General features: G+C 46.2%; 1 long non-coding RNA gene across 1 annotated transcript in view; it reads right to left on the reverse strand.

Annotated features, from left to right (window-relative positions):
* LOC137456614 (uncharacterized) overlaps positions 1 to 16,545 on the reverse strand; it is a 29,503-nt gene extending 12,958 nt beyond the window's left edge. Inside the window, exon 1 of the long non-coding RNA XR_010991059.1 lies at positions 16,386 to 16,545. This is a non-coding gene — a long non-coding RNA (uncharacterized lncRNA). The remainder of the gene's footprint in view (positions 1 to 16,385) is intronic.
* Positions 16,546 to 17,893: the final 1,348 nt, after the last annotated feature.

A 17,893-nucleotide genomic window follows, 5' to 3' on the forward strand; every position in this document is an offset into this window, starting at 1 on the left:
AGGGGAATGGAGGGCCCTATATGTCGGCCTGACCCATCTCATAGGGAACTCTGTTGTCTGCCAGGAGCCCAAGTTAATGATGTTACCAGTAGGCTGCCTAAACTGGTACAGCCCTCTGACTACTACCCCTTACTAGTTATGCAGTTAGGGAATGATGATGTTGCAACCAGAACTCCCAGGGCTATCAAAGATGACTTCAGGGCCCTGGGAGACCTGGTTGAGGGGTCAGGGGCACAAATAATTTTTTCATCAATACCTTTAACTGCAGGAGGGAATACAGTAAGGAACAGGTCAGCAGCTATAGTTAACAAGTGGCTTAGAGGCTGGTGCAGTCAAAAGAATTTTGGGTTTTTTGATATTGGGAAACTTTCCACTGCACCAGGCCAGCTGGCAACAGATAGAGTACATCTGTCCCAGAGAAGGGGAAAGATCACTGTATATGAGAACGGACTGTCCCCCAAAGATAAAAAAATCCTGGGTAGGGAATTGGCGGGTCTCATCGACAGGGCTTTAAACTAGTTTCGAAGGGGGAAGGGGCTGAAGAGAGTCCTCTCAGACAAGAGTCTGGGGGCGACAAGCTAGAGTTGGAGGTGAAACCAGCAGCCCAGCTGAAGTGCATGTACACTAATGCACGAAGCATGGGTAACAAACAGGAGGAGCTGGAAGCCTTGATGCAGCAGGAAAATTATGATATAGTTGCCATCACAGAGACGTGGTGGGACGACTCACACGACTGGAGCGCTGCAATTGACGGTTACAAGCTCTTCAGGAGAGACAGGCGAGGAAGAAGGGGTGGAGGGGTGGCCCTGTACATCAGAAAGACACTAGATGCCATTGAGATGGAGATTAGGGACGATCGGGTTGAATGCTTGTGGATAAGAATTAGAGGGAAGACCAGCAGGGCAGACACCCTGGTTGGAGTCTGTTATAGACCACCCAACCAGGAGGAAGATGTTGACGAAGCATTCTATAGGCAGCTTAGGGCTGTCTCAAGATCTCCGGACCTTGTTCTCATGGGTGACTTCAACCTGCCTGACATCTGCTGGGAACTCAACACGGCAGAGAGGAGACAGTCTAGAAGGTTCTTAGAATGCATGGAGGACAGCTTCTTATCCCAAGTGCTGCGAGAGCCTACCAGGGGCAAGGCTATGCTTGACCTCCTCTTCACCAACAGGGAAGGACTGGTGGGTGATGTGGTGGTTGGAGGGTGTTTGGGGTCCAGTGACCACGAGATAATTGAATTCTCGGTTTTTGGTCAAGCCAAGAGGGGCGGCAAGAAGACCTCCACTCTGGACTTCCGGAGGGCAGACTTTGGGTTACTCAAGGAACTAATTCAGAGGGTTCCTTGGGATAAAGTCCTTAAAAACAAAGGGGTCCAGGAGAGCTGGACCTACTTCAATGAAGAATTGTTGAAGGCTCAGGGACAGGCTGTGCCAATGTGCCAGAAGATGAGCCGCCGGGGCAGACAGCCAGCCTGGATGGTTCATGAACTTTTAATGGAACTGAGGGAAAAAAAGAGGGTGTATCACCTTTGGAAGCGAGGGGAGGCAACCCACAGAATGTTTAAGGATGTTGCTAGGTCTTGTAGGAAGAGAATTAGGGAGGCAAAAGCACACTTGGAGCTTAAACTGGCCTCTGCTGTGAAGGACAACAAAAAGTCCTTCTATAAATACATTAATAGTAAGAGGAAGGGGAAGGAAAACCTCCACTCCTTGGTGGATACGGAGGGGAACATTGTAACCAAGGATAAGGAAAAGGCAGAGATACTTAACACCTTCTTTGCCTCAATTTTTACTAGAAGGGCAGAACGTCTTCCTGACAGCTGGTCTGCAGAGCTAGCAGAAGGAGCCAGGGAGCTGCACAGTTTCCCTATGTTCCATGAGGCGGTAGTTGGAACTCTCCTTAGCAGCTTGGATCCCCACAAGTCCATGGGACCAGATGGGATTCATCCTAGGGTGCTGAGAGAGCTGGCAGATGAGCTGGCCAAGTCACTCTCCATAATTTTCCAGCAGTCCTGGCTCACTGGCGAGGTCCCAGAGGACTGGAAGCTGGCCAACGTGGTGCCCATCCATAAGAAGGGCCGGTTGGATGAGCCAGGGAATTACAGGCCTGTCAGCCTGACCTCAGTGCCAGGCAAGATCATGGAACAGGTCATCCTGAGTTCAATAACACAACACTTACAGGATGGCCAAGGGATCAGGCCTAGCCAGCATGGATTTAGGAAGGGCAGGTCCTGCCTGACCAACCTGATCTCCTTCTATGATCAGGTGACCCGCCTGGTGGATGTGGGGAGGCCTGTTGATGTAGTCTACCTGGACCTCAGCAAGGCCTTTGACACCGTCCCCCATAGCAAACTGCTGGCCAAGCTGTCAGCCCATGGCTTGGACGGGAGCACACTGTGATGGGTTAGGAACTGGCTGGAGGGCCGAGCCCAGAGAGTGGTGGTGAATGGTGCCACATCCAGCTGGCAACCAGTCACTAGTGGTGTGCCCCAAGGATCAGTGCTGGGCCCTGTGCTCTTTAACATCTTTATTGATGATCTGGATGAGGGCATTGAGTCCATCATCAGTAAATTTGCTGACGACACCAAGCTGGGGGCAAGAGTTGATCTGCTGGAGGGTAGAGAGGCTCTGCAGAGAGACCTGGACAGGCTGGACAGATGGGCAGAATCCAACGGCATGAGATTTAACACATCCAAATGCCGGGTTCTGCACATTGGCCACAACAACCCCATGCAGTGCTACAGGCTGGGGTCAGAGTGGCTAGAGAGCAGCCAGGCAGAGAGGGATCTGGGGGTGCTGGTTGATGGTAGGCTTAACATGAGCCTGCAGTGTGCCCAGGCAGCCAAGAGGGCCAATGGCATCCTGGCCTGCATCAAGAACAGTGTGGCCAGCAGGAGCAGGGAGGTCATTCTGCCCCTGTACACTGCACTGGTTAGGCCACACCTCGAGTACTGTGTCCAGTTCTGGGCCCCTCAGTTTAGGAAGGATGTTGACTTGCTGGAACGAGTCCAGAGAAGAGCAACAAAGTTGGTGAGGGGTTTGGAACACAAGCCCTATGAGGAGAGGCTGAGGGAGCTGGGGCTGCTTAGCCTGGAGAAGAGGAGACTTAGGGGTGACCTTATCACTCTCTACAACTACCTGAAGGGAGGTTGTAGACAGGCTGATGATGGTCTCTTCTCTCAGGCACCCAGTACCAGAACAAGAGGACACAGTCTCAAGCTGCGCCAGGGGAGGTTCAGGTTGGATGTTAGGAAGAAGTTCTATACAGAAAGAGTGATTGCGCTATGGAACGGGTTGCCCGGGGAGGTGGTGGAGTTGCCGTCATTGAAGGTGTTCAGAAGGAGACTTGACGGGGTGCTTGGTGCCATGGGTTAGCTGTTTGGGTGGGTTGGATTGGTTGATGGGTTGGACACGATGATCTTGAAGGTCTCTTCCAACCTGGTTTGGTTTATTCTAATAAAGGTTTATTCTATTCTAATCACATGAATGATGCTTTGTCTGGGGACAGTAGTGATTCTGAGCAAGCTGGGTTCAGCAGCCAGCTCTGATCAGCAAGACTCTTAGGCAGTAATGGCCATGGGCTATAAATCAGAGAAATGGTCCAGCTAGGCACCATTGACTCTGGCGATTCAACTGTGGATCTTATGCTTCTATTACCCACGTCCCTGCCTAAGAATTTATTAACACTATGTGTCTCTATTCTTCATAAAACTATTTCCATGTAAGTTCAGTGCAAGAATAAAATAAGAAGATCCAATGAAGATACATGAAAAGCAGTAAGAAATGCTAGTCTCTTTGGAAAAGTTTTTTCTATTTTGGTTAGTAATTAGCATTATGCTAGCACTCTAATTTCAAGAATCAATTTCTCACTGCAGTGGATTCTGTATAACCTCAGCATTGGTTCTGCAGCGAAGCAACCAGTAACCAGAAGGAAGAAGAAGAGCTGTGAGTTATCCAGTTGGTTGGCTAGCTATCTCAATTTCTTCTGCTCTTTTTTTGTTTCTTTGTTTAAAGTGAAAGCTAGGAGTTTCATTTTAGTGACAAATAGCTTTCACGTATTTTCCTTCCCACTGGAATCATTTAAATACCTTGGCATTGCTTGGTTAAGCAACAGGAAAGATATGGCTTGTTCTGCAGAAGTGCCCTCCAAACAAAGGAGTCCTTGATAGCTCACTGAGCAGGCAACACAGACCTCTACTATGAATGTCAGGAGAAGCCCCAGGGGCTGGCTGAAGGGACACTGCCTGCCAACATGAGCCAGGAGGCTTGGGGCAAGCATAGGCCTGGCACTGGTTGAGGTCTGGTTTTTTCTGCTGCAACTGAAGAAGCAGGCACTGTTCCCCTCTCACCCACTCCTTTCTCTGTCTGTATAGAAAGGAAGAGAGAAGCTTTGACACAAGAGGCAACAAGGGATGCCAGAGAAGAGCAGCTCCTGGTAAGGGCAGGTGCATTGCAGGGACACCTCTGGCCCCACATTCTCACCAGATCATCCAGGGATGCCTCAGCTCAGTTTTTCTCTTCTGTCTGCAGACTTTGTCCATCAGGAGGACTTACTGTCCTTTGAGACCCAGGAAGTGCATCTGTCACCACTGGATCCATAGCCCCCTCCTGTATCTCCCCACTAAGACAGGCGCTGCTAACTCTGCCATTTTGGTTCAGTAGCCGATCAGGACCGCTTGTTCGGAACCGCTCCGCTTGAGCTGTGAGTTTCTCGGGGTTTTTTTACCTTCCTTTCGGGGTTTTGCGGGTCGGGAGGACTCCTGGTAGGGGGAGGAGCCGGCAGGATCGTGCTCACGCGAGCCTGCACGGGTAGGGGAGCCTGACATCAGCCGCAGCACTTTTAAATACCGCCCGGGCTGTGCGCGCAGCGCCAGTTTGGTTCAGTAGCTGCCTAGTGGCTGGTTGACAAAAATAAAAACAAAAACAAAAAAAAACCAACCCACCCAAACACAAAAACCAAACCTCAAACGGTGCACCATGGTCGTCACTCGGACGAAGGGTAAAAAAGCAGCATCTGCCCAGACAGAGCTGTTTTACCAACATGCTGGAGTCCAGGCTGCCAGCTGCAGAGAGTGCTTCAGCCTGGCACTTGGAATAGAGGGGGTGGGAGAGGACAGCTGTGTCAGGTGTGACCAGGTGAATTTTCTCCTCAGCCTGGTGGCAGAGCTGAAGGACAAAGTGGCTGAGCTGAAGGAGGAGGTAGATAGGCTAAGGACAATAAGGGAAAGTGAAAGGGAGTTAGATTTGTGGGAGAAGGCTCTGCAGATCTCCCCTGCTGAGGGAAGGGTCCCTGGAAACAGAGAGGGATGGATACAGGTCCCTGCCAGGGGTTGCAGGAGAAATCCACCCCGACCTTCTCCTCCTCCTCCGCTGCCCTTGCATAATAAGTATGAGGCCCTGCAGGCTGAGGGCAGTAAGGATGAGAGGGCTGAGGCTGAGGAGCAGCCATCCAGAGGGGAGCCTAAGGCCAAGCGTTCCCCACCAGCTATAACGACCAGCTCCACTAAGAAAAGGAGAAGGGTTATAGTTGTTGGGGACTCTCTCCTGGGGGGTACTGAGGGACCCATATGTCATCCCGACCCATCCCACAGGGAGGTCTGCTCCCTACCAGGGGCACGGGTTAGGGACATTGCAAAGAGACTCCCTAAATTAATCCAGCCCTCTGACTATTACCCTCTGCTGGTGATACAGGCAGTGATGAGATTGACAGGAAGGGCACCAGGGTGATTAAGAAGGAATTCAGGGCCCTTGGACAATTGATTGAAAAGTTTTTTCTATTTAACGTTAGCTGAAAGAGTTTAACTTCAGACTGTTGTGCAGCTACACTGCGTCCAAAGGATGAATCTACAAGGAATCTATGGTGCACGAACCCTGAGAACCCTGAGAGCCCTGAATGAACTGAGAATCCCTGTTTCCATTTTCTTCGCTTCGTCTGTGAAGAGTCAGACTCTTTTCCATTTTCTTGTTTCTTGATTTTCTCGTACTTTTGAATCATCTACATCTGAGGATAGCCAGAATGGACTATGAACTTTACTTACAAACTGTAGACATTGTTTTAGATTGGATGGACAGTACAAACAGCCAATGAAATCCTTTAGAAGGGGTGGACTGTGACCATTTGAGGCTGTGCCTTTAAGAGAGGGACAGTGCTGGAACACTCTGGCTGAATGTTTTGGAATAGTAATGAAAACAACCAGATATTCTGAATGAATTTCTTTGGTAGATTGGTAGAATGCAACTTTAAGTTTGAGTTCAGTTGGAATTTTTCTTAGTGTCTCTCTGTCCTGCTTTTCCAGCCTGTCTGCTTCTGAGCAGCTGGAGTTTGACCTTGGATACCAGATTAGAACTAATCCTGCATGTGCATTTGAGGCCTAACAAAATTTCATCCTTATTAGTTACCTTTTCTCTCTCTCTAGCCCTTTTTGGGAAAAAAGGGAGGTAGGGGGAGAGAGGGGGGTACAGAGGGGGAACCCTCCTCTGTCCGGAGGAGGGAGTTTTGTTCCTGTATTTTTCTTTGCTGTATATTTCTGTATATATATTGTAAATACTGTATATTGTGTATATATATAACCTGCATTTCATTTTTGCTTGTAAATATAGCATTCCTTTTGCTTTTCCATCTGAGTTAGCTGTGGTTTTTTTTTCCTCTTTGTGGGGGAGGGAGAGCTAGGCCTTCTCTCAACCCATTACACCATGTTTAATTAGGTCAATACTGTGAAATTCTAATTCAGGGCTTCATTCAGGAATTGGGGATTGTAAAAAATTATTCTTTCCTCCTGCTCCTTCTGTGGCACTTGGTTCAATCACTGTATTCCATTTTGGCTTTTGACTAGAAGTGTTTACTTGTTTAGTGTTCAGGATGCTCTCTCCACACAGCTTCGTTACGTGGGAAGGCAACTTTAAATCTGTGATGACTAACTAATAATTTTTTTTAGAACACAAAAATTAATGTACTTTCAATCTTCATTTCCAAAAATGTAAAATCAGGATGACCTTTACAAACATTATTCCACAGAATCTCTCTTCTTTGGCCTGTGTCTGTAAATACTCATTGAGGATTATTAAAAATGGTCTGCACTTTCCGATTCAAGTTATCTGTAACTCACTGTAAGTAAAAAAAACACACCTTACTTTCCTCTGGATATGGTTCCTTTTTTCCTGACTGTGACAAGGTAGATGCAACCTCTATGGTGAAAAGTTATGTGCAGTACCCTAGATTACCTGCTTAAACTGTGTCAATTCAGATAATGTATGAGATAAAATATGCAGAGAGATAAAATTAAACTTCTTCAGAATAATGCAATAAAGCCGCATGTAGAATATAGAAGATTGCTTCTGAAGATCAACAGCTTGAAATTAAACTCAGAAATTTAAATTAGAAATCAACACTAGGTTTTGAGAAGTGAGATTGACTGACCTTTGGAAGAGTTACTAAATGAAGTAGAATATTCTTCATCTCAGATGTGAACATCTTTGTAGAACACATATACTATCTTTGTAATAGTATAGATGTTTTAATTACCTCAAGCAATGCTTTCAGGACAAGGTGTAACCAGGCAAAGATGTTTATTACATTATACAGCAAAGTTATTTAGTTTATCAGAGGGCACATGTGTCACATCTCAATTGGTCATTTTCTACTGGCATACGTGTAATTAAGGCATACAATAGGTCAAAATAATAAAACAATATTTTAGCATATCCAACCAAATTCTGCCTAGTTTCTCTCCTTTGGTTACAAGGTGTTTACATTACCCCCAGAGTCAAAGACAAAACATAGCTTTCTCTAATTTGAACAAAGGCAAACCTTCCCTATAGCCTTCTAAAGCTATCCGAAAACAACCTCTCCCCACACACACTTCAGACAGTCAGAAGTCTCCAATGATATATCTGCAAGATACATTGGATTACCCACTGGGATAGATTGTTGAAATCTGTGTTATGCATATCCATTGTCTGAATGTAGAATATTTTTTTCATTTTAAAATTAAAAAATGCATCATAAAAAAGCAATAAAACACCACACACATATTAGTAGTAGAAGTATCATTACCAGTCTTACTCTTACACTTAGTATTTTACATATATGTGAGGAGTAGATAAGCAAGTTACATAGTGAGTGATTTGTTTTCCATTAGGATGTTTATAAGTTGTGTATTCACTTCACTGTGGTTCTTTATGGAAGCCATCTAAGTTTGATGAGTCGTAAAGATACATAGAACAACACAATGCAAATTACAGCCAAGCTGTCTGGTTCCTCAAGAACTAGGAGTAGGTCTGCTCCCTACCAGGGGCACGGGTTAGGGACATTGCAAAGAGACTCCCTGAATTAATCCAGCCCTCTGACTATTACCCTCTGCTGGTGATACAGGCAGTGATGAGATTGACAGGAAGGGCACCAGGGTGATTAAGAAGGAATTCAGGGCCCTTGGACAATTGATTGATGGGGCAGGAGCTCAAGTGGTGTTCTGCTCAGTTCCCTCAGGGGCAGGGGTGTACACTGAGAGGAATGGGAGAACCCACACCATCAACACTTGGCTCAGGGGATGGTGCCAGAGGCAGAACTTTGGGTTCTTTGACCATGGGACAACTTTCACTGCACCTGACCTGCTGGGTCCCGATGGGGTGCATCTATCTAGAAGGGGTAAGAGAGTCCTGGCACTGGAGTTGGCAGGGCTCATTAGGAGGGCTTTAAACTAGGTCTGAAGGGGGTGGGTGAGGCAATCGGTCCCTCTGCAGAGGAAAGAGTAGGGCACAAGGTAGGGTCAGTTGAGAAGTCAGGAACCCAGCTGCGATGCATGTACACCAATGCACGCAGCCTGGGCAATAAGCAAGAGGAGTTGGAGGTCCTAATCCATCAGGGCAACTATGATGTAGTCGCCATCTCAGAAACTTGGTGGGACAACACCCACGATTGGAGTGCTACAATGGGGGGTTACAGGCTCTTTAGGAGGGACAGGCGAGGGAGAAGAGGAGGAGGGGTGGCTCTGTATATTAGGGAGTCACTCTCTGCCACACAACTTGAGGTGGAAGATGAGGGAGTTGAGAGCCTGTAGGTTAAAATCAGAGGGCAGCCCAACAAATCTGACATCCTGGTTGGAATCTGTTACAGACCACCCAACCAGGATGAGGAGGCTGATGAAGTGTTCTACAAGCAACTGGAGGCTGTCTCAAGATCATCAGATCTTGTCCTTGTTGGTGACTTCAACCTCCCAGATATCTGCTGGGAACTTAATTCAGCAGGGAGGAGGCAGTCCAGAAGATTCCTGGAGCGAATGGAGGACTGCTTCCTGTCACAGCTGTTAAGCGAGTCTACCAGGGGACAGGCTCTGCTTGACCTGCTGTTCTCCAATAGAGAAGGGCTGGTGGGAGACGTGATCGTGGGAGGCTGCCTAGGGTGCAGTGACCACGAGATAGTGAAGTTTTCAATATGCAGGGAGATAGGGAGGAGCACCAACAGAACCTTCACCCTGGACTTCCAAAGGGCGAACTTCAGCCTATTTAAGAAACTTGTTTGTAAAGTCCCCTGGGTACCAGCCCTCATGAACCAAGGGGTTCAGGAGGGTTGGACCTACTTCAAACAGGAGCTCTTGAAGGCACAGGAACTGGCGGTTCCCACGTGCCGAAAGGCAAGCTGGCGGGGAAGGCGACCGGCCTGGATGAGCAGGCAGCTCCTGGAGGATTTAAGGGGGAAGAAGAGGCTGTATCACCTTTGGAAGGAGAGGAAGGCTTCTCGAGGTATGTTCAAGGAAGCTGTTAGATTATGTAGGAATAAAATTAGAGGGGCAAAGGCCCAGCTGGAACTGAAGCTGGCCACCTCAGTCAAAGATAATAAGAAGCATTTTTATAAATATATTAACAATAAGAAGAAGGGCAGGAAGAACCTGCACTCCCTATTGGACCTGGAGGGGAACATGGTGACCGAAGATGAGGAAAAGGCTGAGGTCCTGAACACCTTCTTTGCCTCAATTTTTAACAGCAAGGCAGGAGTTCAGGACGAGTGGCCTCCTGAGCTGGGCGATGGGGTCGGGGAGCAGTGTAATGCCCCAGTAATCCATGAGGAATTAGTTCGGGACCTGCTGAGCCACTTGGATACTCACAAGTCCATGGGACCAGATGGGATCCATCCTAGGATGCTGAGAGAGCTGGCAGATGTGCTAGCTAGGCCACTCTCCATCATTTTCCTCCAGTCCTGGCTCACCGGTGAGGTCCCAGATGACTGGAAACTGGCCAGTGGGGTCCCCATCCACAAGAAGGGTTGGATGGAGGAACCTGGAAACTACAGGCCAGTCAGCCTGACCTCAGTGCCAGGGAAAGTGATGGAGCAGATTATCCTGGCGGCAATAACTGCGCACCTGAAGGATGGCCAAGGGATCAGGTCCAGCCAGCATGGATTTAGGAGGGGCAGATCCTGCCTCTCCAACCTGATCTCCTTCTATGATCAGGTGACTCATCTGGTGGACGTGGGGAGGCCTGTGGATGTGGTCTACCTGGACTTCAGCAAGGCCTTTGACACCATCCCCCACAGCAAACTGCTGGCTAAGCTGTCAGCCTGTGGATTGGACCACTACACTCTGTGTTGGGTTAGGAATTGACTGGAGGGCCGGGCCCAGAGAGTGGTAGTGAATGGTGCCACATCCAGCTGGCAGCCAGTCACCAGTGGTGTCCCCCAGGGATCAGTGCTGGGCCCCGTCCTCTTCAAAATCTTCATCGATGATCTGGATGAGGGGGTCGAGTCAGTCATCAAGTTTGCAGATGACACCAAGTTAGGGGCAGATGTTAGTCAGTTAGAGGGTAGAAAGGCGCTGCAGAGGGACCTCGACCGACTGGACAGATGGGCAGAGTCCAATGGGATGGCATTCAACAAGTCCAAGTGCCGAGTGCTGCACTTTGGCTACGGCAATCCCATGCTGAGCTACAGGCTGGGGTCAGAGTGGCTGGAGAGCTCCCAAACAGAGAGGGACCTGGGTGTGCTGATCGACAGCCACCTGAATATGAGCCAGCAGTGTGCCCAGGTGGCCAGGAGGGCCAATGGCATCCTGGCCTGCATTAGGAATAGTGTGGCCAGCAGGAGGAGGGAGGTCATTGTGCCCCTGTACTCTGCTTTGGTGAGGCCACATCCTTGAGTACTGTGTCCAGTTCTGGGCCCCTCAGTTTAAGAAGGACATCAAAACACTTGAACGTGTCCAGAGAAGGGCAACAAGGCTGGTGAGAGGCCTTGAAAACAAGCCCTATGAGGGGAGGCTGAGGGAGCTGGGATTGTTTAGCCTGGAGAAGAGGAGGCTCAGGGGTGACCTCATTGCCCTCTACAACTACCTGAAAGGTGGTTGTAGCCAGAAAGGGGTTGGCCTCTTCTCCCAGGCAACCAGCATCAGAACAAGGGGACACAGTCTCAGGCTGCGCCAGGGGAGGTTTAGACTCGAGGTGAGGAGGAAGTTCTTCACCGAGCGAGTAATTCGTCATTGGAACGGGTTGCCCAGGGAGGTGGTTGAGTCATCGTCCCTGGAGGCGTTCAAGAGGAGATTGGACGTGGCACTTGGTGCCATGGTCTAGTCATGGCTGTGTTGATAGGTTGGACTCGATGATCCTCGAGGTCCTTTCCAACCTAAGTTATACTGTGACACTGTGATACTGTGTCTTCTGCCCCTCTGCAGCACCTGTCCTTACATCCGGAGATGCCACACCATGTCATGTATGAAAAAGACCATCGGTTCAACAGGACCACTGAAGATGTCGATCAGCACCCCCAGGTCCCTCTCTGTTTGGGAGCTCTCCAGCCACTCCGACCCCAGCCTGTAGCTCTGCATGGGATTGCCGTAGCCAATGTGCAGCAAAGATACCTCAATACACGAGGCCAGTGAGCAGGGAATAGACACAGGGATGGGGGCATGACTGGGGGCAACTGCTCAGAGAAGGCATGGGGAAATCATGGGCTAAAAATGTGAGGAATGATGACCTTGTGAGGGTGTGGCCTTTGTGATGCAGAGCAGTTCTGAGCAGGAGAATTCTGTTGCATGTTATGCTCAGGACAACGAAACAACTGGATTACAAGAACTTCAGGAAAGACAGCTCTCCATGGCAGCAAAAAGTTAATGTGTTTTCAGTTCCTTCCAGGAAATTTACAGAAGACAGGGCACTGCCCTGGCCTTTGTAGAGCTCCCTGTCTCATCTAGTTCACTGTGGGGAAGCTGAGCTTCCCTTTGCTGATCTGCAGATACAACAATGCCAATTTGTCTGCTCAGTGAGCTATCAAGGACTCCTTTGTTTGGAGGGCACTTCTGCAGAACAAGCCATATCATTCCTGTTGCTTAACCAAGCAATGCCAAGGTATTTAAATGATTCCAGTGGGAAGGAAAATACATGAAAGCTATTTGTCGCTAAAATGAAACTCCTAGCTTTCAGTTTAAACAAAGAAACAAAAAAAGAGCAGAAGAAATTGAGATAGCTAACCAAGCAACTGGATAGCTCACAGTTCTTCGTCTTCCTTCTGGTTACCTGTTGCTTCAATGCAGAGCTAATGCAGAGGTCATTCTTGAATTTGGAGTGCTAGTATGTTAGTCACTATGCAGAATCACAACACTTTTCCAAAGAGATGAAGATTTAACTGCTTTTTATATATCTTCAATGGATCATCTTAGTTTCTCCTTGCACAGGAAAAAAGTTTTACTTTTATGAAGAAAAGAGACACTTGGTATTAATAATTTCTTCCTCAGACAGAGATATGGGTAACAGAAGTGTAGGATCCACAGCTGAACTGTAAAGGCAATGAACTACAAAAAAGGAAAAAATCCATCCACTGGTGCCTAGCTGGACCAAATCTCTAATTTACAGCCCATGACCATTACTTCCTTAAGAGTCTTGCTGATAACAGCAGGCTGCTGAGCCCAGCCTGCTCACAATCACTACTGTCCCAAGACAGAGAAAGCATCATTCACGTAATGATAACACAGCACTGAGTAGAGGGAAGCTACACAGATTCAGATTGCATTGGGTTGAAAGGGACCCTCAAAGGTCATTTTGTCCAACATCCCTGCAGTGAGCAGGAACACCTCCAACTAGATCAGGCTGCCCAGGGCCATATCAAGTCTGATGCTAGGTATGAGCACCGTGTAGAAAAGATCAGTTTTTACTTGTCTGTAAGAATGGATCTGAAAAGGGGAAATGCTTGTTATTTTACTCACACATACACACACACTTCTTCTTCCTCTGTGGCCCACATTCTCCATTCTAGTTCAAGAGTGACAATAAAACTCCTTTTCACTGGTTTGCCTATATTTGCCTCTTCCTCCTCCAGCTTTTTTGGGTGCATTTCTGTATCTCTTATTCCCAGATTTAAATCCTTCCTGCTGTGAAGGGTGCTGCACATCTTATGGCCTGACTTTGTCTTAGCTAATTTGGTTTTCTGGCTTTTGGTTCATAAAACTTTTGAGTAATGATTATATAGTTTTCTTTCCTGACTCCCTCATTCCCTCTCTCTTCTCTGTCTGCCTCCCTCCTATAATCCCTGTCTTTCCAGGATGAGGGTTATTTTAGTCTAAATGCCAGGCAAAAATCATTCCTTTCACCTACCACTTCAACACTGATCCCTATGCATCTGCTGCTTCATTTTTTCAATCTCTTGTTCAAACTCTGTTGGTTTCTAAAACTGGGACCACTTTTCATTTGCAAATGGCTTCAGTTCTCTCTGTCAGGCAGGGGAGATGAGGAGGTATTGCCCTCTCTCTATGTCAATGTCCAGCTGCAATGCGCGGTGCTCTGCCTAGAGATGGGTGAGTAGATGACCGAGAGCTTATGGGTCAAGATTAAAGGGAGGACAGGCACCAATGGCATTATAGTGGATGTCTGCTACAGGCCACCTGACTGGGAAGAACAAGCTGATGGGCTCCTCTATAGACAGACTCAAACAGCCTCACAAGCCCTGGTCCTCAAGGGGGACCTCAACCACCCCAATATCTGTTGGAGGGACAACACAGTAGGGCATAAGCAATCCAGGAGATTCCAGGAATGTGTTGATAATAGCTTCCTTCTCCAAGTGATAGAGGAGCCAACAAAGAGAGGTGACATGCTGGATCTTGTTCTCACCAGCAAGGAAGGATTGGAGGGAATGTGAAGCCCAAGGCAAGTCTTGGCTGCAACAACCATGAAATGGTGGAGTTCAAAATCTTTAGGACAGTGAGGAGGGCACAGAGCAAGCTCACTACCCTGGACTTAACCACAATTTACAGTCCTTACCTGTATATTTTAGTATTGCTACTGGTCAATGGCAGCCATATGCTAAAACAATTCCCAGTCTGATTGGATTCATTACTGATTAAGTGCCCTACTCCTGCATAGTAATTCTAAAAGCCTTAGAATTTATTGCGAGCTGAGGTTTCATGCAGCATAGGGCAGGCTGGAAAGCTCTAAAGTGATTTCCCTATACAGAGAAGAGAAACCTGTCCTAGACAATGTGTTTCTCTTATTTTCAGACACTAAGATAGAAATAGGTTGCTTGTATAGGCAGTGTTGAAGGGTTCAAGAAAAATTCTAGAGGAGATGTAAGAATTAACTGTACAACACTCAAAGGCAACAGGATTGATTTAAGATTTAGGCAGGAAGTGAAAGTATTTAAAGAGTCACAAAATCCATTTTTGTGAATAGCAAGGCATCAAGCCAAGTAAGATAGAAGCTTTTCTCTGCATTTCTTAGGATGACTTTGCAGAATTGCTATTTCAATTAATACACAGCCCAGGTCCTTATCCACTGATCTAGGAAACCATGATTCTTTTCTTGTATTTCTGCAATAGAATGAATGTGTGCCAGGTTCAGACCAGAAGTATGAAATCCATGCTGTTAAGACTTCCATTAGGATATTAAGATAGTAAGTGAAGACATCACTGACCAGAGATCTTGCAAATATTGATCCCATACATATTACATCTAATAATAACAATTCAGTGCAATTTTATGTCCATGGCAAGCCCCAACATGAGCTAAGGTGATAGCAGTGTTTATTTTCATACTTTAGTTCTAATTTAGAAGTGAAATAAATATTGTTGAGGAGGCCTGAATTGAAGATATGAAGATCATAATCTACCATTAAGCTCAAAGTTTTATGCACTAGATGCTGTGATAAAAAAGTTTCCTTCACCATACCTTGTCAATGACCCTTAAGCATGCATTGAAGCACTCTATTAGAAGGAGCTCCTTAGACCTGACAGCTGACAAAGATAACAAGGATACAATTTTCTTCTAAACAAACCAATCTTTGGTGCCACAGAAATGGATTGTATTGTCTAGTTGTTATCACAAATAACACCCAAGATAAATTTATATATATTAAGGTTTCATTAAGAGCTTATCTAAGGAGGGAAAATGTGCAAAATTGGCAGAGAAAACACTCACTCAGACACATACACGTGCCTAAATTTTTAGAAACATAGGAAAGCAGCCAGAGGGAAATTTTGCCTGCCTGAATTAGAAGCTTTCACTTCATCAGACAGACAACTGCTATGGAGGTGTTGAATCAGACAAGGTTTATATCTCATGTGCTGTCTCATTTCTTAGTGAGTTGTGTCTCTTTGCAGTTCAGATATTTGCATGCTCTTTCTACCCCACCACACTACACATACCCAGTCTTGGCAGATTCCACTGGAGTCAGATAACTTGGCATATGCATAATAGACTTGGAAAGTGGAAGTGAAAATTAGTGTGTCCCAAGTATTTGTGCTCATGTTTTAATATAGCTATTTGGTTATTTATCAGGTCAACCTGTCACAGAATTTTCAGTTTGAGCAATGATGATATTAACACAAAGATACTATTACAAATATCAGCCCAATAATACTGAATTTTCTTCAAACCCACAATTCTTTGGTGAAGATATATTAACATCTTAAAAAAAACCATTCAGCGAGGAAAGATAAAAGGTTTTTATTGCTCATAGAGGTGTAATTCTTAATTTAAATTGTCTTTCATCTTTCCTCAGCTATCTCACCTGTTTCTGCTGATCTCTTCCAGCAAAGCTGTCAGCAATGCCAATCATTCGTGGTGGGTTGAGACAGAAGGCCTAGCTTTCTCTTCCCCACAAAAGGGAAAAAAACACAACTAACTCAGCCGGAGAACCGGAAGGAATGCTATATTTTACAAGCAATGTGGAAACCCAGGTTAGATATACAATATATACAGTATTTACAATATATATACAGAAATATACAGCAAGGGAAAAAAAAAAAATGAATACAGGAACGAAATTCCCTCCTCTGGACAGAGGAGGGTTCCCCCCCTGTAACCCCTTCTCTCCCCCTACCTCTTTTTTTTCCCAAAGAGGGTTAGAGAGAGAAAAAGGTAGTTATTAAGAAAGAAGAATTTTAGTATGCCTATTAGTGCAGGATTAGTGCTTACCTTAATCCAGGGTCAGACCTCCAGCTGCTCAGAAGCAGACAGGCTGGAAAAGCAGGACAGAGAGAAACTGAGAAAAATTCCAACTGAACTCAAAACTTAAAGTTGCATTCTACCAATATACCAATGAAATTCGTTTAGAATATCTGATTGTTTTCATTATTATTCCAAAACATTCAGCCAGAGTGTCCCAGCACTGTCCATTTCTTAAAGGCACAGCCTCAAAAGGTCACAGTCCACCCCTTCTAAACAATTTCATTGGCTGTTCATATTGTCCATCCAAATCAAAACAATATTTACAGTTTGTAAGTAAAGTTCATAGTCCATTCCAGCTATCCTCAGATGTAGATGATTCAAATGTCCAAGAAAATCAGGAAATGAGAAAAATGGAAAACAGTTTATCTCTTTGCAGACGAAGCGAAGAAAAGGAAACAGGGATTCTCAGGGTCTCTTAGTTGACTCAGGGCTCTCAGGGTTCTCAGGGTTTGCACACCGTAGATACCTCGTAGATTCTTCCTTTGGACGCGATGTAGCTGCACAACAGTTTGAAATTAAACTCTTTCAGCTAAAGTTAAATTTCTTTGTGGAATACACTGAATTTCACTATTCTCTTGCATTACCCAATAAGTGTGACCTGGACCTTCAGCTGAAACCACCCCTAGGACAGGTTTAGCCTCTCCTGAGGGAGAAAACACCCAAACAGTTTTACCTAACAGATTCTTTTCTCTAACAACAGGAACTCTATCACCTTCTACTTTCTGTAGCAATTCTGAATGTGCAGGTCCAGCTCAGTTCACTGAACCTCTACTATTTACCAGCCAGGTTGCTTGTGCTAAATGCTTTTCCCAGTTTTTTCAAAGATCCACCCCCCAAGGCTTTAAGAGTGGTCTTCAACAAACAGTTGTAGCATTCAATCTTCCCTGCAGCTGGCGCAGAGTAGGGGATATGGAATATCCACTCAATACCGTGCTCTTTTGCCCAGTTCTTTCCAAGAATTTTTGTGAAATGAGTTCCGTTGTCCGACTCAATCCTCTCTGGAGTTCCATGTCTCCACAGGATTTGTCTCTCAAAACTGAGAATGGTGTTGCATGCAGTTGCATGTGAAACTGGATAATTTTCCAACCATCCAGTGTTTGCCTCTACCATAGTAAGCACGTATTGCTTACCAGCACGAGAACGTGGTAGAGTGATGTAGTCAATGTGCCAAGCTTCACCATACTTGTACTTGGACCATCTGTCACCATACCACAAGGGCTTAATCCGTTTTGCCTGCTTAATAGCAGCACAAATGTTGCAATCATGGATGACTTGTGTGATAGCATCCATGGAAATGTTTATGGATCGGACACGAGCCCATTGGTATGTTGCGTCTCTGCCTTGATGTCCTGACAAATAATGAGCCCATCGAGCTAAGAATATCTCACCTCGGTGTTTCCACGCGATATCAAGATTAGAGTCCATGTCTACTTGAGAAACTCTTGCAGCTAGATCTGCCTGATGGTTGTGTTGCT

This window comes from Melanerpes formicivorus, unplaced genomic scaffold, assembly GCF_026170545.1.
Source record: "Melanerpes formicivorus ecotype bairdi unplaced genomic scaffold, bMelFor1.0.p_v2 SCAF_133, whole genome shotgun sequence".
Lineage (NCBI taxonomy): Eukaryota > Metazoa > Chordata > Aves > Piciformes > Picidae > Melanerpes > Melanerpes formicivorus.